The sequence below is a fragment of the Ovis aries genome, chromosome 14 (assembly GCF_016772045.2).
Source record: "Ovis aries strain OAR_USU_Benz2616 breed Rambouillet chromosome 14, ARS-UI_Ramb_v3.0, whole genome shotgun sequence".
Classification (NCBI taxonomy): domain Eukaryota; kingdom Metazoa; phylum Chordata; class Mammalia; order Artiodactyla; family Bovidae; genus Ovis; species Ovis aries.
The window spans coordinates 19,105,286-19,131,583 of record NC_056067.1 but is presented as its reverse complement, the minus strand read 5'-3'; the positions used below and the strand labels follow the sequence as shown (position 1 = coordinate 19,131,583).

Here is a 26,298-nt window from a genome sequence, read left to right as displayed (position 1 = left end):
AAAAGTTGGTGAGTGTTGTTTCTTCTCTTTTCACAGGTAAATTAGACAGGTCAAGCCCTATTCAAGTGCTGTGAAAGACAACAGAGGGGAGCCAGGTTGAGAGGTGGTATTTGTCAGGGATAATGGTAATAATAATAATAATAGTTGGGAGTTACTTACTCTGTGTCAGGCTGCATGCTTGGGGAGGTTTTATTTTTATGTTTTATAATTTATTTTTAATTGGAGGACAATTGTTTTACAATATTGTATTGGTTTCTGCCATATATCAATATGAATCCGCCATAGGTATACATATGCCCCTCTCTCTTGAACATCCGTCCCATCTCTGACCACATCCCACCCATCTTGGTTGTCACAGAGCCCCAGGTTCGAGTTCCCTGCATCATACAGTGTTATCAGTTCCAAACAGCAAGGTTCCCTTTCCAACCCTCCATAGTTATTTCCAATCCTCCTTATGGTTTCAGGAGTTACAAGCCCTTCCATAGTTATTATAAATGGGGTCCAAGCCAAGCTCTATTCACGCTGAAGACAGAGTCCAGAAGCCAAGGATGGACCTTGGCAAAGCCATGACACTGGAGGGCTGAGCTCTCGTCTGCTTCCTTGTTCGCTCACCTTGGCTTGACATCAAGACACTCCTTAACCATCCTTGAGACTTGCCATTCCTCCCACGAAAGGACTGATCAGCTCAGTCCCAGGTGCTGTAAAATGATACATGGACACTCTAGAAAGTTAGAGTGGGTCCAAGGTACCCACTGCCACCAGGAAACTAGCACATTTGCCGAGCTCTAGAAACCTTAAGCCAAGGAGCCTATCTCTGGTGGAAGAAGCAAAGACACCTAGGAATCAGACAGGAAGGTGCTTTTATGGGGGCAGGAGCACTGCCCCACATGTCAGACCTCTCCCACTCACAAGAAGTGAGAACATGCCTGTTCCAGAGTGGGGGGGAGCACGTGACGGTTCAGGAAGCCCTCTCATCCCATGCTCTCATCAGTGTCTCAGCAGTTCTGTGATGCGGACAAGGAAGATGAACCAATGGTTAGGGCCAGAAGAGCCCTTATAGATGATGGAGTTCAAAATTCTCAAAGCACAGGGTGTACTTAATATACGAGCTGACTTGAGCTGCTGCAGGGCGCAGCAGGCCCTCACTTTCAGCTCTCATCCTATCTTTCTGAATAGCTGTAGAGGAAAACAGTTCTCTATGGGTCTTAGGGTGTCTCTAACACTGGTCCAGGCCCCTTTTTTTAGAAACCACAAGTGAACCTATAGCTCAGAATTCTTAGCAAGCAACAGAATGTCTCTAGAATTTTTTTTAATTGAAGGATAATTGCTTTACAATGTTGTGTTGGTTTCTGCCCTGCAGCAACGTGAATTGGCCATAAGTATACATATGTCCCTCCCTCTTGTGCCCACCTCCCACCCCTCTAGGTTATCACAGAGCACAGGGTTGAGCTCCTGGTGTTATACAGCAAGTTCCCACTAGCTATCTGTTTTACATATGGTAATGCATATGTTTCAATGCTACTCTCTCAATTCATCCCACCCTCTCCTTCCCCTACTGTGGCCACAAGTTTGTTTTCTATGTCTGCATCGCTATTCCTGCCCTGCAAATAGGTTCATCAATACCATTTTTCTAGATTCTGTATGCATGTGTTAATATATATTTATTTTTATCTTTCTGACTCACTTCACTTGTATAACGGGCTCCAGGTTCATCTACCTCACTAGAACCGACTCAAATTCATTCTTTTTTATAGCTAAGTAAGGTCAAGAAGCAACAGTTAGAACTGGACATGGGTACACCCTGGGTGGATTCATGTCAATGTATGGCAAAACCAATAGAGCATTGTAAAGTAAAATAAAGTAAAAATAAAAATTAAAAAAGAACTAGACATGGAACAACAGACTGGTTCCAAATAGGAAAAGGAGTACGTCAAGGCTGTATATTGTCACCCTGCTTATTTAACTTCTATGCAGAGTACATCATGAGAAACGCTGGGCTGGAAGAAGCACAAGCTGGAATCAAGATTGCCAGGAGAAATATCAAAAACCTCAGCTATGCAGATGACATCACCCTTATGGCAGAAAGTGAAAAGGAACTAAAAAGCCTCCTGATGAAAGTGAAAGAGGAGAGCGAAAAAGTTGGCTTAAAGCTCAACATTCAGAAAACGAAGATCATGGCATCTGGTCCCATCACTTCATGGGAAATAGATGGGGAAACAGTGGAAACAGTGTCAGACTTTATTTTGGGGGGCTCCAAAATCACTGTAGATGGTGACTGCAGCCATGAAATTAAAAGACGCTTACTCCTTGGAAGAAAAGTTATGACCAACCTAGATAGTATATTCAAAAGCAGAGACAGTACTTTGCCAACTAAGGTCCGTCTAGTCAAGGCTATGGTTTTTCCTGTGGTCATGTATGGATGTGAGGGTTGGACTGTGAAGAAGGCTGAGCGCTGAAGAATTGATGCGTTTGAATTGTGGTGTTGGAGAAGACTCTTGAGAGTCCCTTGGACTGCAAGGAGATCCAACCAGTCCATTCTGAAGGAGATCAACCCTGGGATTTCCTTGGAAGGAATGATGCTAAAGCTGAAGCTCCAGTACTTTGGCCACCTCATGTGAAGAGTTGACTCATTTGAAAAGACTCTGATGTTGGGAGGGATTGGGGGCAGGAGGAGAAGGGGACGACAGAGGATGAGATGGCTGGATGGCATTATTGACTCAATGGATGTGAGTTTGAGTGAACTCTGGGAGTTGGTGATGACAGGTAGGCCTGGCGTGCTGCGATTCATGGGGTCGTAAAGAGTCGGACATGACTGAGCAACTGAACTGAACTGAACTGAACTGAAGATTCTATTGTATATAAAGTGAAAGTGAAAGTCACTCTGTGTGTCTGGCTTTTTGCCACCCTATGGACTGCAGCCTGCCAGTCTCCTCTGTCCATGGAATTCTCCAGGCCAGAATACTGGAGTGGGTAGCTTTTCCCTTCTCTAGGGGATCTTCCCAATCCAAGGATCAAACCCAGGTCTCTAGCATTGCAGGCAGATTCTTTACTATCTGAGACACCAAGGAAGACCAAGCACATTAGAGTAGGTAGCCTATCTCTTCTCCTGTGGGTATTTGCAACCCAGGAGTTGAATTGGGTCTCCTGGATTGCAGGTGGATTCTTTACCAGCTGAGCTACCGGGGAAGACCTGCACGGTGTACATGTACCACAACTTCTGTATCCACTCATCTGTTGACAGGCTTTTAGGTTGCTTCCATGTCTTACTACTACTACTGCTAAGTCGCTTCAGTTGTGTCTGACTCTGTGCGACCCCGTAGATGGCAGCCCACCAGGCTCCGCCGTCCCTGGGATTCTCCAGGCAAGAATGCTGGAGTGGGTTGCCATTTCCTTCTCCAATGTATGAAAGTGAAAAGTCAAAGTGAAGTCGCTCAGTCGTCTCTGACTCTTAGCAACCCCTGTCCTAGTTATTGTCAATAGTGCTGCAATAAACATCGGGGTACTCATGTCTTTTTGAATTATGGTTTTCTTAGGGTATTTGCACACCCTAGTGGGATTGATGGGTCATGTAGTAATTTTATTTCTAATTTTTAAGAAATTTCTATACTGTTCTCCATAGTGGCTGTATCCATTTAAATCCCCACCAACTGTGTAAGATGGTTCTCTTTTCTCCACATCCTCTCCAGAATCTCTAGAATTTAGCTAGAATTTGATAGCAGTCTTTTTGTCTTGTTTTCCTTATTTTTTTTCTTCATCACTTTCCTTTATGCCAATTGGTTCTCCATCTGTGAAGGTGAATAAAGATTTCTTTTCCAAAACAAAAATTTTATTGAATAAATTTTGTGAGTCAATTAAAAGGAAAATATTAAGTAAGTAAGAGTATATGTTCATAGACATGATTAAAACTTAGGAAAATGGTATACACACATGATTTCATTCTAAAAAACCCTCACCAACCCAACCCATCATCCTGCCAATAGTGGACCAAAGCCAAGTACACAGTCACTTGCTTGCTGGTAGAATTTATCTGGGCTCTTTCTGTACATGCAGGCAACTCCAAGACATGAGCAACCAAGGAAATGTGGTGTCTGGCCCCTACTGAGCAAAATGAACCCTCAAAGATTGAGTCAGGGAAGCCAAAGGAAAAGGCCTAGGAGAGTCTGAAATCTGATCAGCAATGAAACAGTGGTAGGAATCTGCAGGATTGATTCTACTTTAGGAAGCAAAGTTCAGGAAAGGAACACAGCTGAACCCTAAAGTTCACAGCCCTTTCCTTCTATAGAGAATCTATCTGTGACTAAAAGAGCCAGGAAGGGGTATCACTGAGTATCAGCACAGATTCTTACCAGAGGGAACAGTTACCAGACTGTGCTGGACCATCCTCAACAGTGACTCAAAGAAGCTAGTGTAAGTACTCAGTTCAGTTCACTTCAGGTGCTCAGTCGTGTCTGACTCTTTTGCAACCCCACGGACTGCAGCGCACCAGGCTTCCCTATCCTTCACCATCTCCCAGAGTTTGCTCAAACTCAGGTCCATTGAGTCAGTGATGCCATCCAACCATTTCATTCTCTGTTGTCCCCTTCTCCTCCTCCCTTCAACCTTTCCCAGCATCAGGGTCTTCGCCTCAGGTGGCTGAAGTATCGGAGCTTCAGCATCAGTCATTCCAACGAATATTCAGGGCTGATTTCCTTTAGGATTGACTGGTTTGATCTCCTTGCTGTCCAAGAGACTCTCAAGAGTCTTTTCCAGCACCACAATTTGACAGCATTGATTCTTCAGTACTCTTTATGGTCCAACTCTTACATCTGTACAGGACTAGTGGAAAAGCCATAGCTTTGACTGTATGGACCTTTACTGACAAAGGATAAGTACTAGCAGTAATTTATTGACTAACTCATCAATTCTGTCTTTGCTTGATGTTTGTACTGGAACCAGCCTCCTTGGGTTAAAGTGTGGCTTCTCAATTTTGGCATTAAGGACATTAGTAGGAGGCAATCATGTGCATTGTAAAATGTGTAAATACATCTGTAGTCTCTACTAATTAGATGCCAATAGCAGTTTATCCCCTCTCCCCACCCAGTAATGACCAAACTGGTCTGCAGACATTGCCAAATATCCTTGGGGAATGAAAGGGCAAAGTTGGCCTAGGTTGAGAACCACTGGCCTAAAGTAATCTTATGAGGTTCTTGAACAATTTAAAGAGAGTATAGAAGAATTCTCAAGAGGGAAATACTGTATATCTTTGTTCTAAAAGATTCAGGGGTCAAGAAATTTACTAGGAAAAGAAGAGCTTACACAACAGAACTTTTCAGATATAAATATAAAAGGGCCTGGTGTGTTTTCAGTACTAAATAACATTTCAGTTTCCTTTCCCAGCTCTTGCTCTCTTGCACGTCTAATCTTCTATGAGCTTTTAAAGATCCTTGCGATTGCGTATATGCTAATTTCAAAATTGAAAAGAAAAAGTAGAGGACATAAAAAAAGCATGCATTTTCAGTTAAAGTTTTCTTTTGTATAAAATGGTACAAAACCAATGACAGACATCAAGGCTTCTTTGGCTTTTGTCCACTCGGTATTACTTTACCTCTCCTTCTGGGTATAGTATCCATCTTTTCTTTGGGAAAAGTGACAGCATGACACCTTACTCAGTCTTGGTCACCGAGAGAGAGCAGAGGCTAACCAAGGCCAATCAAAGGGTCTTAGGAGTTTGATTCTTACGTAGAGGTACACAGGGACAGGTGTTTGGAGTTTGGCCATAGTGTGGGTTGCCCTTGAGAAAGCTAGGTCATGGCTGAGGTCACCAGGGATGCTCTGGGTCTAGCCAGCTACTCCTTTTCTATTCCTTTTCTTTTTGCCTAAGTGAATGGAATCTTGTCTCTATTATCCGAAATTAAAGAACCTCATAGCAGAGTTTTTTTCAAACTCAGAGTAACATAGACTGGGCCTGTAATGGGAGACTTTTGAAATTAAATTCCATTCAACAAATGAGAAGCATGTGGAAATCAATGACAGATCCAGAGGAGGGAAACTGAGTAAATCGCAGGGGAGGCTGGGGTACAGGAGCAGATAGTTTAAATGTAAAAGAGGAAAAGTTAAATCAATATAGTCAGCATTAGACAACTGTAACATGCATTCTACACAAAGAACCACTATCGTATTATCCTGCTTGAGTTGGACATAGGAGGGGTAGTGTGGTTCTTACATTAGGGAGTGGAGGATGTAAAGATATGGAATTGCATCATAGAAGAGTTGACTTTGCTGACAGCCAGCTCATCAACCTTGGCAGAGACAGAGAAAGAGAAAACGGACATCCTCAGTTTCTTCATGCCTCACATAACATGCACATCTTGCCTCTGTTTGTGTGAGTGTGACTCTATATTTTTCACACACATCCCCTAAATGACTTCATTCGATGCTCAGCTAGCAGAGCAAGCTGCCTTCTAGAATTGTAAGAAGTTTTAACAGAGTTGGACATACTGAGAAGCTGACAGAGTTACTGAAAGGTTTTGGTTTGAAACATTTGTAATTTTTGTTTTTACACTTTACAGTCAGAATCCTTGTCAGGTATAACTTATCTGTCCTGGTGGAATCGCCACAGTTGGTGTGTGCCCGTATCCTGCCATTGTTCCACTTTGTAAGCTGAAAGCTTCTCGATAAGAACACCTGATTCTCCACCCAGGGTCTCTTTATCTGGCCTTGGAAGTGGGGAGTGGTGGGCTGTGAATCCCTCCAAAAGCAGCCCTCACTTAAGAGCAGGCAGGGAGTTAGAAGACAAATAGAGCTTTCTCTCCTACCAGAAGGTTTAACTGAAATGACTCTTCTGCTCTGACTTTCCAAGTTCTCAGTGGGACCAAGTCTCTCTTACCCACACTGATGACCCTCTTTTTTTTTTTTTTTTTTTTTTTTGCTGCTTTTCCTTCCCTTTCTCACTTATAAACTACTTGTCCTCAAAATCTTATCTCAGAATCTACTTCTGGGGGGAACTCAAACCAAGACTCCTGCTTTTTTAACATCTAGTGTTCTCACTTGGAGCTTCCCTGGTAGCTCAGTTGGTAAAGAATCCACCTGCAGTGCAGGAGACCTCAGTTTGGTTCCTGGGTCAGGAAGATTCCCTGGTGAAGGGAAAGGCTACCACTCCAGTATTCTTGGGCTTCACTGGTGGCTCAGGCGGTAAAGAATCCACCTGCAATGCTGGAGACCTGGATTTGATCCCTGAGTTGGGAAGATCTCCTGGAGGAAGGACTCACAACCCACTCCAGTATTCTTGCCTGAAGAATTCCCACGGACCAAAGAGCCTGGTGGGCTATAGGCCATGGGGTTGCAAAGAGTCAGACACAACTGAGTGACTAAAGACAAGCTTAAGCACTTCCTCACTTCACTGCTATGCTCCAAAAAGGAAAGTTTAGTCATTTTTGAGACTTCAAAACTGGATTTTGACCCTCAAAAACCACGATATGCTAAGTTGCTTCAGTCGTGTCTGACTCTGCAACCCTATGCTGATGAAGGACAGGAAAGCCTAACATGCTAGAGTCCATGGGGTCAGAAAGAGTCGGACACGACTGAGTGACTGAACAACGACAGCAACACATGGCTTTGCCCATCAGAAAGGAAAACATAAAGGCACCTCCTCGCACTAGAATGCAGTCACAGTCCACCCCCAACATGAAACCAGTACAAACCGCTGCACCAACTCTACCCACTGAGGACAGAAACAGAAAGGAAGGAGAAATGGGACCCTAAAGCCTGGGGAAAGAAGGCTTCAAATGAAGCAATTTAGGGGAAAAAAAAGAAGACAAAGAAATATACTGCAAAGACCACTAGTGGCGCTAGAGGAAAGAACTTGCCTGCCAGTGCAGAAGACACAAGAGACGCAGGTCCAATCTCTGCATTGGGAGGGCCCCCCGAAGGAGGAAATGGCAACCGCTCCTGTATTCTTGCCTGGAGAATCCCATGGACAGCGGAGCCTGATGGACCAGAGTCCATAGAGTTGCAGAGTCAGACATAACTGAAGCAACTTAGCATATGGTGGTTTTTGAGGGTCAAAATTCAGCATTTTCAGGACTTCTCTGGTGGTCCAGAAGTTAAAAAACTGCTTCCCAATGCCGGGGATGCAAGCTTGATCCCTGGGTTGGGGAACTGGGCTCCATATGCCACAGGGCAACTAAGCCCTGTACACCACAGCAACTGAGTCTGCACTTGCTGCAACCACCACCTTACACAGCCAAATAAATAAAATAATTCTTTTTAAATCCAACATTATCTACCAAGGCATTTTCTCAAATAGAACCACAGTTACATGTAGAGCCTGTGTAGTTTTCAAGGGCCTGCAAAATGCTTGAGACCCAAGACATTTGGGCCCAATGCATTGGCCTCAAAATATAAAAAGAAATCTACAAAACCAAATGTAATATACATTTGATTAAATGTCTACCAAATATAGTATGAGGTCATCTAGTCAACCCCAGGTCAAAGCGATTCACACACAGCTGTATATGAATTAGAACAAATGTGAGGTGTGGGTATTTTTAAATATTTATAAGAGGTAGGGCAGACTGTGAAAAGCATGCTAATGGGCTATGAATGTTATAAAAACAGTCCTGGGGTTGAGACTGGAATCTGTGTGTCCAGGACAACACTTGGACTCTTCAAAACAGAGGGAAAAATGTCTTTCCTGATCACCCTGCCTCCCCCAGAGTTATATATCACTATCTGCAGACAGAAATCTTTTCTGGAGAGAAGACGTCACCAATGTGTAGAATCCAGTGTTTGCCCTGGCTTTGTTCTGCCTTCTTAGGAATCCATGGTCTGCGACAGTTTCAACGAAGTCACAGTCTGCCCGGTTGGATTCTGACACCTCTGGACCCCTCCCCCATATTAGCTTTCTATCCAAATGTGACTCAGAGGCGGGTGAGATTCAAGGTGATCAATGACAGCTCCAATCAAAGCCACCCAGATAGGCAGGCCCTCACCACTCCCTGATATAAAAGGTGTTTTATTTCTCATCCCTTTATTTTTGTCACTGAAAGAATGCTTCCCATGTGTGGATTAATTAAAGTGTAAACATTAAATATTGATTGATGCATTATCAGCGTGGAGCAGTGGCCTCCCGTCTGATTGATTCCTGCAGTGATTTATTGTCATATTTGGGGAGTCATTTCACTTGATAACCAAGAGGGATGGCCTGCCTCCCCCCGCCCTGTCGGCTCCACTCCCCTCTTTTTTTCCCGGTACCTCCTCTTATTCTTCTAGGTGACATCTGAGTTCCAATAACTAAAACATCTTCATCTTACTGTCGAGAGAAAAGTGTGTGGCCTGACATTTGTTTTGTGTATGTGTATGTCTCTGTGTGTCTCCCAGGCAATTATCAAATCAATTAACAACTTAACACAGAAAATAACAAATCTACTCTCTCCAGTGGGATATTTCTGATGAACAGAGCTTGCCCTTCCAGAGTTCTGTGAAATATGATGATGGGCAAGTTCTGGGGAGAGATGAAGAAGACTACAAAATGAAACAAAGAGAGAAAAAAATCCCATAGGTGTAGTCTTGTCATTTTTCTGAGATGTGTTTCACAATGGAACTAGAAAGCAAAGCAACCACTCGTATGTATAACTGGTTATAAGGCTCTACAGATATGAATTGACCTACCACATGTCATCAGATTGGCACACAAGAAATTGCAATTTGTAGAGGTCAAAAATGATCAAATATTGACAATTTCATATGGCTCAACCTTAAGTATTTTTTTAAATTTTTTATTATCTTGGCAAACCTTGCAGGATCGTAGTTCCCCAGCCATGAATCGAGCCCAGGCCCACAGCTGTGACAGCATAGAATCTTAACCCCTGGACCACCAGGGAATTCCCAACGTTGCATATTTAAACTCCATTTTGAAGTAGAGTCTGAGGGTTATTTATCGTTTATCCTGTTTTCCAAATGAGAAAATGGGCACAAAAATGGCAAGTCACAGACAGCCACCATTTAGTTTGAGTTTTGGCATAAACCAAACATTCACTAAAATGCTTTCTAATTTCCTCATGGAAAACCGATGGCAGTCTTTGAGGTAGAACTATGGCCTGAATGCTTGTGTCCCCTCAAAGTTCACATGTGGAAATCTTAGCCCCCAAGGTGACGGTGGTGCAGTGGTAAAGGGCCCACTTGCCAGTGCAGGAGATGAAAGAGCAAGAACTCAATCCCCGGGGCAGCAAGAATCCCTGCAGAAGGCATGCTAACCCACTCCAGTACTCTTGACTAGAAAATTCCATGGACAGAGGAGGCTGGCAGTCTACATTCCATGAAGTCACAGAGAGACGGACATGACTGAGTGACTGAACATACACACAAGGTGATGGTCAGGAGGTGAGGCATTGGAGCGGTGCTTAAGTCACGCGGGTGCAGCCCTCATGAGGGGTATTAGTGCCTTATATAAGGAGCCTCCTGATAAATCACTTCTGCTGTCCCTTTCTACCCTCATAAGTGTATACTGAGATATCTACAACCTAGAAGAGGGCCCTCATCCAACTGTCCTGGACCCCCCAGTCTTGGACTTCCAGCCTCCAGAGCTATGAGAAATAAGTGTTTCATTTAAAAGCCACCTTACTATTTGTGATATTTTGACCCCCTGGTCTTAGACTTCCAGCCTCCAGAGCTATGAGAAATAAATGTCTCATTTAAAAGCCACCTTACCATTTGTGATATTTTGTTAGAGCAGCCTGAATGGACTAGGACTAAGACAGGTAGACACTATCATTTTGCCCATTTTACAATAAAAAACACAAAGAGCAAAAGAAGGCTTCAAGAGGTTAATTGTCAGTGGAGACCTCATCAGACTCAGAAGTTTATAGATGTCAGCATCCCTGCAGTATGTTTAGTTCAAGGCATTTGTGGGTCATGGGAGACTCCAGGGGTCCCGAGTCCCTTCAGCGATGTGCATGATCCTGTGGCCCCATGGATGAGCTGCAGACTTTGGCTTGGAAATCTTCCTATTTTCTGGCTCTTTCCTCCGGGCAGGAGAGAAGGTGCAGGCACTGTCCAAAGTACAGAGGAAATATCAATGCAAGGTGTTCAACTCCATTCTTTAAGTTGCTTTAAGAACAAGAGCCAGGGACTTCTCTGATGGTTCAGCGGTTAAGATTTCCCCTTCTAATGCAGGGGGTGTGGGTTCAATCCCTGGTCAGGAAGCTAAGATCCCACATACCTTGGGGCCAAAAAACCAAAACAGAAAACAGAAGCAGTTGTAACAAATTCAAGAACGACTTTAAAAATGGTCCACATCAAAAAAAAAAAAAGGCAAGGAGCCCAGAGTCAGGTGTTGCTTTAAAGAATTGAGAATTTGAGGCCTTCTTTGCTCCAGAAGAAAAACCCATAGAGTATTTTCCAGCGCCTTCCAGACACCAACATCCTGTTGATATGATGTCCCTAGGTAGGTGAGAGTCTGGTCTCCTATGAGTTATCAGACAAATTATCAAATGAACTTTGTTCCCCCTCTGCACACATATGTTCTCAGTAACTCAGTCATGTCTGACTCTTTGCAATCCCATGGATTTTAGCCCACCAGGCTCTTCTGTCCTTGGGATTCTCCAGACAAGAATACTGAAGAATTCTTCTTCCAGGGGATCTTCACTGACCCAGGGATCAAATCTGTGTCTCCTGCATCTCCTACATTAGCAGGCAGATTCTGTACCACTGAGCCACCTGGGAAGCCTGTTGACCCTCTATATACCTGGAAATCTACCTCCCTGGAAATCCCAGCCAGTGTCTCAGGGTCCCCCCTCCGCACAGGACCCTGCATTTTATATTCTTGCCTCCAGGGCCTCACTGATGCTGCTACCATTTTGTATAAAATGCATCACTCAGCAACATGCTTCTTCACATGCTCCTTGCTTGGTCAAGAGACCAAATGAACCTTCTGCTTTCTCTAGGACCTGTCAGATCCACCACAACCCCTTCCATCTTCTTCGATTGGCACTTTTCTAAGGATGATCTAGATAAAATAAAGCATGAATACTCATTAAAGAATGGCTATATCCTGTAGAAAGCTTCATACTCTGCATAAAGGCAATATATAATTGCAAACTATTGATTCGTGGAAAATGTGTCAATTCATGACCACTTTCAGAAATTCCCCTGGTATAAACACATTCAACTATTGTAAGACTTTTTATGAAAACATTCTACTGAAAATGTTTTTCTTCCTTTGTGTGTGTGTATGTGTATGTTTACTGTGTCTTTGTTGTTATTGGTGGTGGTGTTTATTTTCCCTGAGAAGGGAAAGGCTACCACCCACTCCAGTAATCTGGCCTGGAGAATTCCATGGACTGTATAGTCCATGGGGTTGCAAAGAGTTGGACATGACTGAGCGACTTTCACATGTTTATTGTCCAGTTTCTTGAGTTGAATGTTCATGTATTTTTAATCTTATGCTTTGATAAGTCCATTTAAGGCTATAAACTGTTCTCTGAGCACTACTTTAGCCACACCCCAAGGTCACATCTGGTACATGGTACCTTTAACTTCTGAATAGTTTATTATTTTGACTTTGTAATCCAAGAGTTTATTTGGAAAGGTGTTTTTAAATTTCTAAGAGAAAAAATATTTGCAGCATATTTTCTAGAAATATTATCTCAGTAAATTCTAAGACTACATTTCCTTAAATTGTCCTTTTCAAGTCAATTTCATAGCTCTTAGAATTCAAAGATTCAGTAAGATTCCATAGGCATTATTCCAACCCTGTTCAGTAGACCTGATGTCACTGACGTAGCAGATGAACGAAATCCACAGGGGTTAGGTGGGCCTTCCAAAGCCACAGCCAAGAAAGGACACGCTTGAAGGCCTCCTGGCTCCTAGCTGAATGTTTGTTCCTGCCACCTTCAGTCCTGGTTCTTGATAAGGTCTATTTTCTCAACAATATTTCTTGAATGTTGAATATATGTCAGGTGATGGGGAGTGTACCAGTGAATAATATAGACTGAAATCCCGGCCCTCCTGGGCATTTGTATGGGGTGCTTACCTTCAGGATGAGGTCAAATGTGTGAAAATAGGACCTGGGACTAGCAGAGAGCCCTGAAGTGCAGACGAAGGGCCACTACAAAGTCAAGGAAATCAGCAGATCCTTGTCGTAAGAGGAAACAGAGCCATATTCACTGGAGACCCAGTAATTCTTTAGGTACCCTGACCTGTTCCCTGGAGGTGCTCAGTCAATGACAGAGCTGCCCTGCACTGCTTCTCTCCAGAGTCCGCCTTATATCCTCTCCCAAGACACAGTCTGTTTCTAGCCACCAGACATCTGCTTGATACCTACCATGCTAAGTCCTTGTACCCAGGTTCTCTTTCCACTTAATCCTGACATCTCTGCCCATTTTATAGAATTCTCCCAAAGTTGGCAACCAATCCGAAGTCTATATGTGACACCAAGGTCTTCTGACTCTGAGACCAGTACTCATTCCAGGGCCCCAAGGTTTTCGTTTCTTTTTTCTCTCATCAGGGGGAACCAGGGAAGAATTTATGGGATGTCCACTGTTCTCTTACCTTCTGTTATCTACATGTGCAAATCTTATTCTCTCAACCTTGTTGCCATCATCATCTTCATCACCTCATTAACGGAATAATCATCTTCATTGCTATCATTTCGTGAGCAGCCAGGCACTGTGCTAAGCACTTCAAATATCCACTGCACTCTTTAGTCACAATAGTTGCTAAAAGTAAGGACTCTGGAATGGAGCTCCTGGGTTCCATGCTTGCCCTCCTCACCAGCTGGGTGAGAATGGCATGGGCCTGAGCCTCTTGCCCGCTATTGTACATAAAGTAAGTGGCAGTCTGGTCTGTTGGGCCACAAAATTCATGTTATCCTGCTCCCAGAGGCTGGTTACAACCTTCAAACTGAGCCCTTGAGAAAAGAAATCTAGCATCTTCAAGGAAACATGGGGTCCTCTGACTCTCCAGATACATGGATGTCACTGAAGGCACTTCACAGTTGTATTGGAAGTCCATCTGTCATCTACAGGTGAAGAGGAAGAAATGAGAACTAAGGACCATCTGGGACTGCAGGTGGACCTGGGGAAATCAGAGGCCAAGTGTGCTGCTCATGCAGTGTTCCTGCCTGGAAGTCAAATGACTTAGGGAGGGTTCCCTGGAAGCCCCACCTGAGAAAGGGATCTGCATGGGCTCTGTGCAGGGAGTACTGGGAGGTGGGAAATGGAACAGGAAGGAGAAAGGAAAGGCATTGAGCAAGGCTGTGGTCTGGAGCTGGGTCTGAGCATAGTCTATGGAGGTGGGGACTCTGAATGGTAAACTGTCCCTTAAGGCTATCTGCCCCCGAGCGAACTGGCCATAAGCTGCTCAGGGAAGAATAGGTTTAAGTCTCCAGGGAAAGTGGCAGCCCTAAGCCATTGGCAGCCAATGCTCTCAGTAGCTGGGGAGGGGGTGCGCTGACCTAGAGATAGGGATCTGACCAGCACTCAGTATCAACCCCCATCCTCCATGCAGAGCTGAGGTGCGTATTACTGAAGTACTCTCTGTGGCAGTGATTAAGAACCCACCTGCCAATGCAAGAGATGTGGGTTCAGTCCCTGGGCTGGAAAGATCCCCTGGAGAAGGGAATGGCAACCCACTCCAGTATTCTTGCCTGGAAAATCCCATGGATAGAGGAGCCTGGCAGGCTGTAGTCCATGGCGTCACAAACAGTCAGACACTACTGAAGCGACTTGGCACACATGGTGATAATACAAGGGGAGCACTTTTAATTGGTGTCTGTTTTTAAATTTTCTGCAGTTATTGCACCCCCTGGTTGCACCCATCCCATTCTTGATTATTGCTGCACACCAGGGCTTCCTGAGCAGAGGGGAGGCCAAGGGGCCCTTTGCAGAAATGACTGGGAGGTGTCCCATGTGCTTCATGATGTTCAGGACTGTTTAACCACCACCCAAAAAGCTGCTCCCTTGGGAACCCAGAAGGGTAGTTTGAAGTCTTGACGTAGAAGAAAATGTCTGCCATCCTTACCTCCAACCTCTCCTTCAATGAGAGAACAGAATTTCTATCCACAAGAAGGGACTGTGTCACATCCAATCGGACCATGTTTTACTCTTTAAAAAGTTTTGAGATCCAAAGCTCTAATTCAAAAACGTGCATCCCAGTATTCAAAACAGCACTATTCACAATAGCCAAGACATAGAAGCAACCTAAATGTCCACTGGCAGATGAACGGATAAAGAAGATGTCGTATGTGTGGAATATTACTCAACCACTAAAAAGAATGAAATAATGCCACTTGCAGCAACATGGATAGACCCAGAGGTCATCATACTAAGTGAAGTAAGTCAAAAAGAAATTCAGATACTGCATGATATCACTTACATGAGGGTTGCCATTTCCTACTCCAGAAAATCTTCCTGACCCAGGGACTGAACCTGCTTCTCCTGTTTCTCTTGCAGTGGTAGGTGGATTCTTTACCACTGAGCCACCTGGGAAGCCCGATATATGTATAACTGGATCACTTGCTGAACAGCAGAAAGTGACACAACATTGTAAATCAACTATCCTTCAATTTATAAAAAGTCATGAAATCAAATAGCCCCATTTCTGACCTCTAAGAAATGTCAGCATTCAGAGAGTTCAAAAACAATGTCCACACGGCTCAAGGATGTTCTGGATCGGAAGGCGCACAGACTCAAAAGGTATATTCTCAGGTACGTCACCCTAGATGGACAGTCCGTTCCTCTCAAGAGGGAAAAATCTGATATCTCAGTGGTGATGCTTCCACCATGGACACATCTCAGACCAACTCACTGCCAAGTCAATCAGCAGCCTCCTTGATTAAAAGAGAGGGCTCCTAGGAGGAGACAGAGATGAGAGCTGCCTTTTCTCCCTGTACCAAGGAGCCCCGCTTCAACATAAACTTTAATTTAGAGGGAAAGGAACACCAGAAAGTCACTCCTGTGTGGCAAGGGAGCTCAGAGTCTCAACAGAGCAAGAATCAGATAAATGATCGCAGAAATAATATGTTTGAAAGGTCAGTGGAGCTTTATGGAAACATATTTTATGAGATGGCATGATATTCTCTTTTTATACAAAAGCTGTAGCTGTGGCCAACTGCTGGTCTTCTTTACATTATCTAGAAGAAATTACAATCTGGAAGGAAAAGCATCTAATATTTTCCTTTATCACCCCCTGCCAATCAACACGGACACAAAAGTCATCCTCATCACACAAGCTCCCTAATTCTACTTGAACTTGGGCCCTCTTATCACACAAGCTTACCTAGTGTTCCAAAAATGAGGATCGGGAACAGAATACAGCATCCTTTCTTACAAAAATGCCTTTCTGATTTTTTTTAATCAAGCAGCACAAGCCATCTCCTAATGTTGGTGTGTTATTTCCTGAAATTGTATATAATAGGTTTAGAAAAGTTTGGGGAGAGGAAAAAAAAGAGTTTTGAAGTTTACTAAATGCCCACCATCTCCATAACCACTCGAATCAGGCTATTTTTTTAATTCCTTTAAATTAAATATCTTTGATAATAAATGCAAATTAGGGGACAATAAATTATAACTTCTAGGCTGACCAGTGACTAATTACATATATTATAATTAACTTCAGTTTCCAGCAGAAGGTATTTATCTTAATAATCAGCCCATATACATTAGCATATCTTAAAGGGATTTGCAAAATAGGCTTTACCATTTGAAGAGTCAACTAAACTTCCTCCTGGTTCTATGAAAGGGTGCAGAATCAGAAGAGATGGAATTACTCTAAAAAGAAGTTTTGACTAAATATAAGTTGAGAAACTTAGATTATAGGCATAAAACCCTGACTTAAAAATATTTATCCTAAATATACCCTCTGGCCATCACTACAGAGCCTTCAGGTTCTAAAAATCTACAATTTCCCACATCTTTGTTCAAAAGATCTTCAGTCTTACCCTTGTGAACACATCCTTCAACATTTTGGATTAAGTTTGAACTTTACTGAAAATAGATGGTCAGATTTTTCAGGAAGCTTTTGCTTGTTTTCCATGACAAATGAGCATGATTTTTCTATGAAAAATCATCAAAAAGAACCCACCTTGGGTGGTGGCAAGATGGATACTACTGATTTCAGTCCTATCTCGGATCTTCCACTTACTTTTGAAACAATTACTTCTCTGGCCTACATTCAGAGGAGATCTTGGGATTATAAATAAGGGACTGCACTGGCTTTCTGAGGCCCAGTTATCTGCTGGCTGTTCATAAATTTCAAAGTTTTGCTTTCTCCATTGCTGTGGGGTTCAGGGGTACTGACTAAATGCACAGGGGGACAGTCCCAAGGCTCTCCCCCTCCCCACCTGCAGCTTGCAATCCCTTAAAGATGATGCAAAACCTCCTGTTAGGGTTTTTTCCTCTGGTGCTCAGGAGTCTCTGGGCTGAGCAGTTAAGCCTTTTGATACAGCTGGTAATCCCAGCCCTGGCCATTATTTCTGCATTTTCCAACCGTCCCTGGGTAGTTGTCCAAGGGACTTAGACAAGGCGGACCAGCCAAAGGCACCAGGAAGGTCAAACCACAATAGAGCATGCCCTGATTTTATCCAGGAGATTGATGCGCAAATCACCTTGATTTCGATTTGGCACTGGAGTTATAAAACGCACTTGCAATCACCGATAACACGGAAGCTCTGGCCCGGGCATGGGACAGTGTATTTTACACCCTCTGCAGAGTTTTCCCTAATGCAACCGTAAATCAGCCCGCAAAGCAGGACATTTGGTCCATGCTAATAGCGACAACAGTAAGAAACCCTGGGGTGTGCGGGGATGGAGACATTTGAGGAAGCTGCCAAGACCTCGGAATCTTTATCTTGTGTCAGAGCCACCTGGATGTAAACTTCAAGGGGATGGGGTGGAGGGACAGACTACAGTGGGGGGCTTTAGAGGAAACCACAGAAGAGACTAGGATCCCCCAGCGAGAATATAGGCACACGTCCTCATGTGGTATAGATTTCTGAGCCCTTGAGCAGAGATTCAAAATCTTGAGGTGGAAGAAGGAAGAGCAAAGTAGAAAGCAAAGTCCTACGATACACATTTAAGCATGGGAAAGAGGGTCAAGTGTAGTAAGAAAGAGAAAATAAGCAATCCAATAAGAAAACCACACAGTGGGAGACAACTTTTGGCAGGAGTTACAATATCCTTCTTAATGGGTCTTTCCTGCCTGCCTCCACAAAAGGCTGATAGCAAATTCTTTTTTTTTTTTTTTTTTTAAGGAAAGCAAGGTCTCTAAATACTTAAAAACTCACAGCTGCAGTCAGCCTAGTTTACATAATTGTTTCATAAGGTGTCCTGAGTGGGAGGGTCTGCTGGAGTTGGGATGTTGAATTCAGTATCAGAAAAAGAAAGAAGTAGCTGGTACCTCCAAGCAAAATCATCCCCTTGGCCTGGTGGCCTCTGGCTGCAGTTCAGCCCCCAATTCTGCTAATGCAAAGTGCTCTGCTCCCCCAGTCTTCCATGCCTCCCGGAGCTCCCTCCATCAAACCGCTTGTGGGAGTCCAAGCCAGCCAGCATCTGGCCTTGGTCGAGGGGGCAGCAGCAATGGGGTGGAAAGCAGGGGGAGGAAGGGGAGCCTGGGGGGTGCGGGGAGCTACAGAGGAAGGAAAGACAAAATCTAGGTCGGAAAAAAGACAGAGTAATTACTTACATTATTTGTTCCCAACATCTTGCTGCTCCTAGAGCTTCCCAACCTCTCCAAGCATCTAAAGCAAGTACAAAAACATCTAATGAAAATGATTCCTCAGCTTAGGGTGACACAGATGCCCCCTTCTCCCCCAGTAAAACAGAAACCCATGGGCTAAATTTGCAGAAAATTTTCCTCTACCTCATGCAACTTGAGTTTAAAGAGAATCTGCTCCACAGCCTTTACGTGTTTTAAGCCTTTTGTAAAGTCTCACATTTGTAGTTCCGAATGTCTTTTAAGAGTCAGCATGATCTGGGTTTGAAGTTGATGAAACTGAAGAAGCCAGCCCTGGTTGTAAGGAACTCTACTTGTAAGCAACCCATAGGGTAATGTTTGCTGAGCAGAAAACCTGTTTCTTTCTTTTTCCTCTGGTGAATTTAATATTTTTTAAATTGAAGTATAGTTGATTTACAATATTGTGTTAGTTTCAGATATGCAGAGCAGTGATTTAGTTATATATGTGTGTGTGTGTGTGTTCCTTTTCAGATTTTTTTCCCTTTTAAGTTATTACAAAATATGGAATATAGTTCCCTTGTTGCTTATCTATTTTATATGTTGTAGTACACATATGTTAGTCCAACTTTCTAATTCAAGATAATCTTACTAAATAAAGTAAGCCAGACAAAGATAAATATCATATGATATCACTTATATGTGGAACAAAAAATAATACAAATGAACTTATTTAGAAAACAGAGACTCACAGTCATAGAAAACAAATTATGGTTACCAAAATGGAAAGGGGTTTTGGGGGAGGGATAAATTAGATAGCCGTTTCTTAACAGACTATCATTCTATGTTTCTGCTTTTCATTTCATTAAAGTAGAAAACACACACAGACACACACAGCACTTCTCTTTTTTAAGCCATCCTTTCTCTATGATATCTTATCAAGGTAAGAGAATAAGTTACTGAGTAGAAAAGTTTCACTGAGTTTTGAAAGGGGAAAGAATCCTAACCAATTCTCAAAGCTCAGTCTTGAAAGTAATTTATGTTTCTGGTATCTGCCTTCATTGTATCCAAATTAAACTCTCCAACAGTTGTGTACAGTTGAAACTGACACAAAGCGAAAAAGAAAAGATAGGAATAAAGGGAAACTCCCTGCAGCACTTTGCCCCAGGTCAATTCAAAATAAAAAAAAAAAAAAGAGAGAGAGAAACAAAGTAGAAATCATTCTCCTTTCCCAAAGGCGGAGGCTGCGCTGGGTGATTAGAGCTGGGTGATGAGAGAGAGAAACCCAAACGGGCGGCTGTGCAGGTGTCCATCACTCGCCTGCACCAGGTGAGAGGTGTGGGCGCCTGTGCCTAAACGAAGTGAAGTGAAGTTGCTCAGTCCCGTCCGACTCTTTGCAACCCCATGGACTGTAGCCCACCAGGATCCTCCGTCCATGGGATTCTCCAGGCAAGAGTACTGGAGTGGGTTGCCATTTCTACTGTGCCTAACAGCCTTCCAAACCCAGGAACAGTCTTCTCACCGAGGGTCCCTCAGCCAAGTGGACACACACAGGTTTCTTCCTTCTGCTTCCAAGCCGGAGGGAGCTTTCTGGATGATGCCCCACCCCCTGCCTCCAATCCAGAATGAAAAGACAGAATTCAGAGGAGCCCTGGGTCCCTGCCACCCGGGATGCTGGGCAGCCATATGTCCCCTAGAGCTGGAAAGGCTGTGTGCACCCTTCAAGGTGGTGGGAGATAGGAAGGAGACGCGGGGAAGTGTGGGACCACCCTGGAGACCCCCAGTGCAGGCTGGGCTTTCTTGTGTGCCTTCATTTTCACTTCAACTTCTCTGGGAGGTGGGGACCTGATCTAACCCCATCTGGTCACTTAACTCTGGTGAGCTGTGAGGCCCTGGGTGTCAATCTGTTCAGGCTCAGTTTCCTCTCTGGGAAACATGGTGATGGCCCTGGGCTTCCGGGCTGCCTGGGCATCCACTAAGCTCGGCCACCTGTGAGCTCTGTGACAGGGAGGGAAGAAATAGCTCCCACAAATGAGAGAAGAAATAGTTGCTATTGGTGCCGTTGAGATTAAGCGCTGACTGAGATAATGCTTGTAAAATGCTTAGGCTGGTGCCAGGCACACAATAAAGCCCAAAGGAAAGCTAGTTTGCATGTGTTCTTTTTTTTTTTTTTTTTTAAATATACTAACCTTAAAAAAGGACACGGGAGAGACTCCGCCAATCTGAGTCTCACAAAAGCATGCCTCCTATGAGACCCTCTCTAATAAATTCAGAAGACACACCAACCCCAAATGACTTCAATTTAGGCCAGTTGTGTGCTGATAAAGGTCACTAGGTTCCCAGATCAAATGGGGCCAAGAAAATGAACACAGATTCCAAAATCCTTTCTCGGGGGAGTGGTGAGACCTCAAGTGTTGGGGATCAGAAAAGGTAGCTTTTCAGTAGGGCTTCACACCATATCAGGTTAAGCGGCAATGTGGCAGAGCTCACTGACAGCAGCGGGTACACGAGGCTCGTCAGGAACTCCTGGTGACAGTCTCATACATCAGTGCCAGAAGTGCTGGATCAAAAACCGCATGAGTGGTGGTGGGTCCAGAGGACAGTGGTAAACTCAGGGACGATGAAGACCCCGGTGATGTGCAAGTCGTGTTTCTAAAGCAATATATTGCAATCCATATTGACTTTGCATCTCAGCCTAATCAAATGAATGGATTCGATGTTATCAGTGTAACCCATGCTTATATTTGAGGCTCTGATATTCTTTTTGTAATGCAAAAACTGATATGAATGAGGACTTGGAGAATTTAAAAAGCTGAGGGCTATATAAACAGGTGGGAGACCTGCTCTTGCGCCTTCTGCCAGGCCCATCAGCAAGGATGGGGTGGAGGGCGCAGCGGGAGAGGGCCTGTGTACATCACACCCATTCTGCTTCTCCCTTCTCGCTTTCGCTTCCTCGGGCACATGCGTCTTCTGCATCTCTCAGGATGAGTGCGTGTCTCGCTCCCGCCCCCTCCTCTGTCTCTCTCTGTCCACAGGAGTCCACACCTCTCACAGACACCGCTCTTGATAATTATAGTTTATTGATTCTCCTGGTGTCTGCTGCCCCCGGCGCCGTGTTCTTCATCTTAGTTGGGACACCATCTCGTCGTCCATCACAGCCCACATTTCTCAGGAGGCAAAGTACCGCAGGTTCCGATCCAGAGAGAGAGCGGATGTCTGGACCGAGGCCAGGGAACCTCTCAGAGGTGGGCCTGACCCCTCCTCCCCCCACTCAGCCCCCCACCCCCTCCCGTCAGCTAAGACCCTGGGGGCTTAGTCAGGAGGGCAGTTGAGATCATCAAGGGGGCAGTAAACGTGTACTGACACTTACCACATGCCAGGCAAGTTGTCAGGGCTGTTCACAGGCAGTCTCCACATCCTCCTACCCAGCTATGGAAGAGGCTCAGAGAGGTGCAGGGCTTGCCTGAGGTCACACAGCTGCTAAGTGTCGCAGCTGGGATCCTCACCCCTTGCCTGCACACACAGATTGCCAGCTGTGCCCCCGCCCCCCTCCACCACCGAAAGCTGCAGGACCAATGAGGAGGGTAAAGCAGATGGTGTGAGCTGAAGGGAAAATGCCCCAAGATGCTGGTTTTTAAAAAAAAAAAAAAAAGTCCTCTGAGACTCGCGTGACTGGCAGATTCCCCGCCCATTGCCACCCAGAAAGAGAGGGTCCCCAGCCAGCTCGAGCGGTGCCCCAGCTGCCGTCGGAGACGACCTGGCTCCCAGGCTGTTTACTTCTCAGCCATAAACAGGAAGGCCATAAAAGGGGCCCCTGTGGGTCAGCCACTCAGGGGTTCCTCTCTCCTCCTCTCCCTTTTCCTCCTTCCCCAGTACGTGTCCCCAGGCAGAGGCAGTGTTTCTTTTAGAAGGCTGCTACCTCCCAAGTGCTTTGTCCCTTTGCCTTCTCTGTCTCCTGAGGGCTGGAAATTCCAACTGTGATAGTCTGTCCTTGGAGAACAGGGATAGTCCCCAGAACACAAAGTGACAGTGACTGATATGCAAGGACCTGCTGCCCACCCCTCCAGCCCCGCCCCAGTCTCCACCGCACCACCTACTTGTTGCAACTAAGGGGTAAGTAGGATAAGTAGAAATGACCCATTTCCTGAAAAGAGAAAAAGTACTAGTCACTCAGTGGTGTCTGACTCTTTGCAACCCCATGGACTGTAGTCCCCCGCCCAGGCTCCTCTGTCCATGGGATTCTCCAGGCAAGAATACTGGAATGGGTTGCCATTCCTTTCTCCGGGGGATCTTCCCCACCCAGGGATCAAACCCAGGTCTCCTGCATTGCAGGTGGATTCTTTACTGTCTGAGCCACCACCAGGAAAAGAGAAAATTGTCATTCTAAAAGAAACCAGGAAAAAAGAGGCTAGGAGAGGAAACCAGGAAAGAAAGAGGTGAGGAGAAAAAGCCACCAAGGAAAAACTAGCCAGCATGTCTCCAAGAGCCTTCTTGTCACGCTCTTTCCCAAGAGATTCAGGATGAAGAAAAGGGGTCCCCCAGCCAAGCAGGGCGCCATGTTATGCTGTCGGAGGCACATGGTGGTCAGGCTTATTAAAGTTCTGAGAAGTCATGCAAAGGGGCTCGTTTCACTGTGGGACCCGGTTTTCCAAATCTTGGCCTCCGAGATTCTGTTTCCACCAGGGGTCCATTTATTCTTAACGCCTCTCATGTTCCCCTTTGTGCTTTGGGAACCTGCAGGTTAATGCATGAGGTCAGACGTTCTGAACGCACACTATTCTCTGCTGACCTTGACTTTCCTTGTCAGAGCCTTCGTGTTAAGAGTCTCGTGGACATGAGCTCCTTAACTGCTCATTGTTTTCATTCACCACGAACGTGCTGAGCCTCACAGACAAACGGCGGAAGAGAAAACAAGGCAGATGGAAATACCTTGGGCTCATCAGGGATTTACGAAGGACCACTGGGTCCGAGCAGATCTTCTGTTTCCAGGAAATCCCTTCTCTCTTTGGCTCAGTGACCCCTGGCCACATCCTGCTCCATCTCACAGGCTCACATTGACAGTCAAGCTCCCAGGTACTCACCACATAGAAGGATGCGTGTTTCCTTGGCGGGATGGTGGCTTCCTAAAAAAATTCGAATAACCCTAACAAAACATTTTCTCTGTTTTTAAGTCCTTGAAAAATATATGTGAACTTTCTTTACTTCCAGAAACAAAAACACAAGCTCAGTCATCTCACTGCATGAGACGCCTTTTCTCTGGACACAAACATCTGCTTGCAACCCTCCCTGCCTGGTCGTGTCAGCTCCTCGGAGGCTTCTTAGGCCCCTGCATCTGTTCCCACCCCCTTTCCCTCTGGCTTTCCCTGCCCAATTTATAATCCTGACTTTGTCACTTAGCACATACCTGTTACTGGCTTGAATTTTCAGTTGCTTTCTGTTTTGTTTGTTTGTTGTTGTGTGAGAAGTTGGAGTTTAGGGTTGGAAGGTCTCAAACTGGTGAACAAAATCAAGCCCTCTGATGTCTTGATCTCACCATGTTCAAAAAAGGAAAACTACTTCAATCAGCTGCCTACGTATAGTAATCAGGATTTCACATTAAAACTCTGGATTTACAACCTCTCTTTAAAAACAAAAAATCGGAAGATCTGGCAACAATTGACTCACATTCCTCTTTTACAACCATCAGCTGGAGCTGAGTAGCAGCCTCTAGATGGGACAAATACCATCAGCGCACGAAAGGACCCACCCTTCCCTGGTGTCGCTGCGGAACAGTCATTGACCCCCATCCACCTCTGACTAGCTGTGTGACCTTGGGTGAGTGGCTAAACCTTCCTGTGCTTCGATTCCTCCTCCAGAAAATGGGAACAAGAGTCCTCTACCTGTATAAGTTAGGTTAAGCTAGGTATGCTGTGATTAAAAGAAAAAAATTTTTTTCCAACATCTGCAGGAATGAATATGGCGAAAGCTTATTTCTCACTTATGCTCTGTGTTTACCACGGGTTGACAAGGGCTGGGAGCCGAGAGAGGATGCTGTAACCATCATAATGACTTGGAGTCCCAGGGAAAAGGAGAGTCCATCTTAGCACACACCCGCATCATCTGTCCAGGGATTGTGAATGTCAGGGTCAGGGAGCAAAGTGGGGAACCACATACTGACTCTCAAAACGTCCTCTTAGAAGAGACGCGTGTGAAATTTATTCACATCACATTGACCAATGCAGCTCACCTACGTGGCCTGGCTAACTTCATGGGGGTGGGAAGAGACAGCCCTAGTGTTTGCTGGGGAGGAAGAGGGAACTCGAGGCAGACTTACCGTGATACTTCAGAGCCCTTCTCTTTTGGGGTGCCTTCCAGGACCCTGTACCTAATTTTATTCTGGCAACTTTGGATTCCGTTTTTGAAGATGCTTGCTCGCTTAGTCATGTCGGACTGTTTGTAACCCTTTAGACTACAGCCCACCAGGCTCCTCTGTCCCTTAGGTTTTCTAGGCAAGAATAGCAGAGTAGGTTGCCATTTCCTTTTCCAGCGGATCTTCCTGACCCAGGGATCGAACCTGCGTCTCCTGTGTCTCCTGCATTGCAGTTGGATTCTTTACCTGCTGAGCTATTGGGGAAGCCCACCGTGAAATCACATAAGCTTCAGGTTCTACAAAACCTGTGCCCACCTCGGGCCAGAAACATTTGTCAAGAACTCTGAGGACTTCCCCAAGACCTCATGGGCTTGCTGTTCGGATGAAGTGAGTGAACTAGAGGCCCTTTCAAGACAGTATCCAGCAGTGGGTCTGCATTCTATCAGCATTGGACTCTATTATTACTACCACAAAAGTAAACACTTACTGCACTCCCGACTCATGCTGGACACAAAACACACACACTACATTTGCTTAGTAAGGAACTCTGGTTCATCAAGAAGTGATCATTAACCAACATGGAGAATTGCTATGATAAGACGGCCAAGTACTGGGGTGTATGTGTGTGTGTGTGTATGTGAGGGAAATCCCTGAATGGCAAGTCAGGGCACTTGTGACCTTGAAGGCACCTTGTCACTTTCCTGGACCCTAGGCTCCCCTTGCGTCCATGAAGGTGGTGCTGGGTCCTTTGAAGGTCTGTGGGCAGCACGGGTAGAAATGCTACTTGTGGCAGATAAAGCGGTTTGTGCTGACAGCCCCACCTCGGCAAACCACCCATCTGGAAGGTCAGCCTGCAGACACTGTTCCTCTCAATATTATAGGCCTGTGCGTCTTGCCCTTAGTCATCCAAATAAAGCATCCTCGCCGTCCACTTCTGGAAGCCTCCATGCACCCTGCCCCGACACACTGGCTCGCAGCTGTGAGTCCATTTTCTAACATGCTTTTCTGGTCAGAGACAAGGGATGAAATCAAAGACCTCCCTGACAAAGGAGTCAAACCCTTGATCCGATGTGTTCTCTGAATTTTTTTTTTTCATCCTCCTTTGCAAGTTCCCAACTGCAATGTCTCCCAATGCTCACATTTTTCCAATTTGAAAGAAGGAGGAAGTAAAGGAAAACCCCAACCCTAAGTCAAAAATAGCCCCCTTCAAGTCATCTTGTGTGCATTTATTGGCTGAGTGACTTGGGCAAGTTCTTCAATCGCCTGTAAAAAATGGAGACACCTGCCCTACTCATCACTGGAAG

The 26,298-nt window shown here is 44.9% G+C and overlaps 1 long non-coding RNA gene across 4 annotated transcripts in view; it reads right to left on the bottom strand.

The window, feature by feature from the left end:
* The window catches only part of LOC121816479 (uncharacterized), a 93,180-nt gene that overhangs the window by 40,273 nt on the left and 26,609 nt on the right, over positions 1-26,298 (bottom strand). For 3 of the 4 annotated variants that reach the window (XR_009596161.1, XR_009596160.1, XR_006056096.2), the window contains one exon: positions 18,658-26,298. This exon is cut by the window's right edge and continues 22,481 nt beyond it. This is a non-coding gene — a long non-coding RNA (uncharacterized LOC121816479). Of the gene's footprint in view, positions 1-9,724; positions 11,028-18,657 lie in introns of those variants that run through there. The other variant, XR_009596162.1, reaches the window with a different exon arrangement.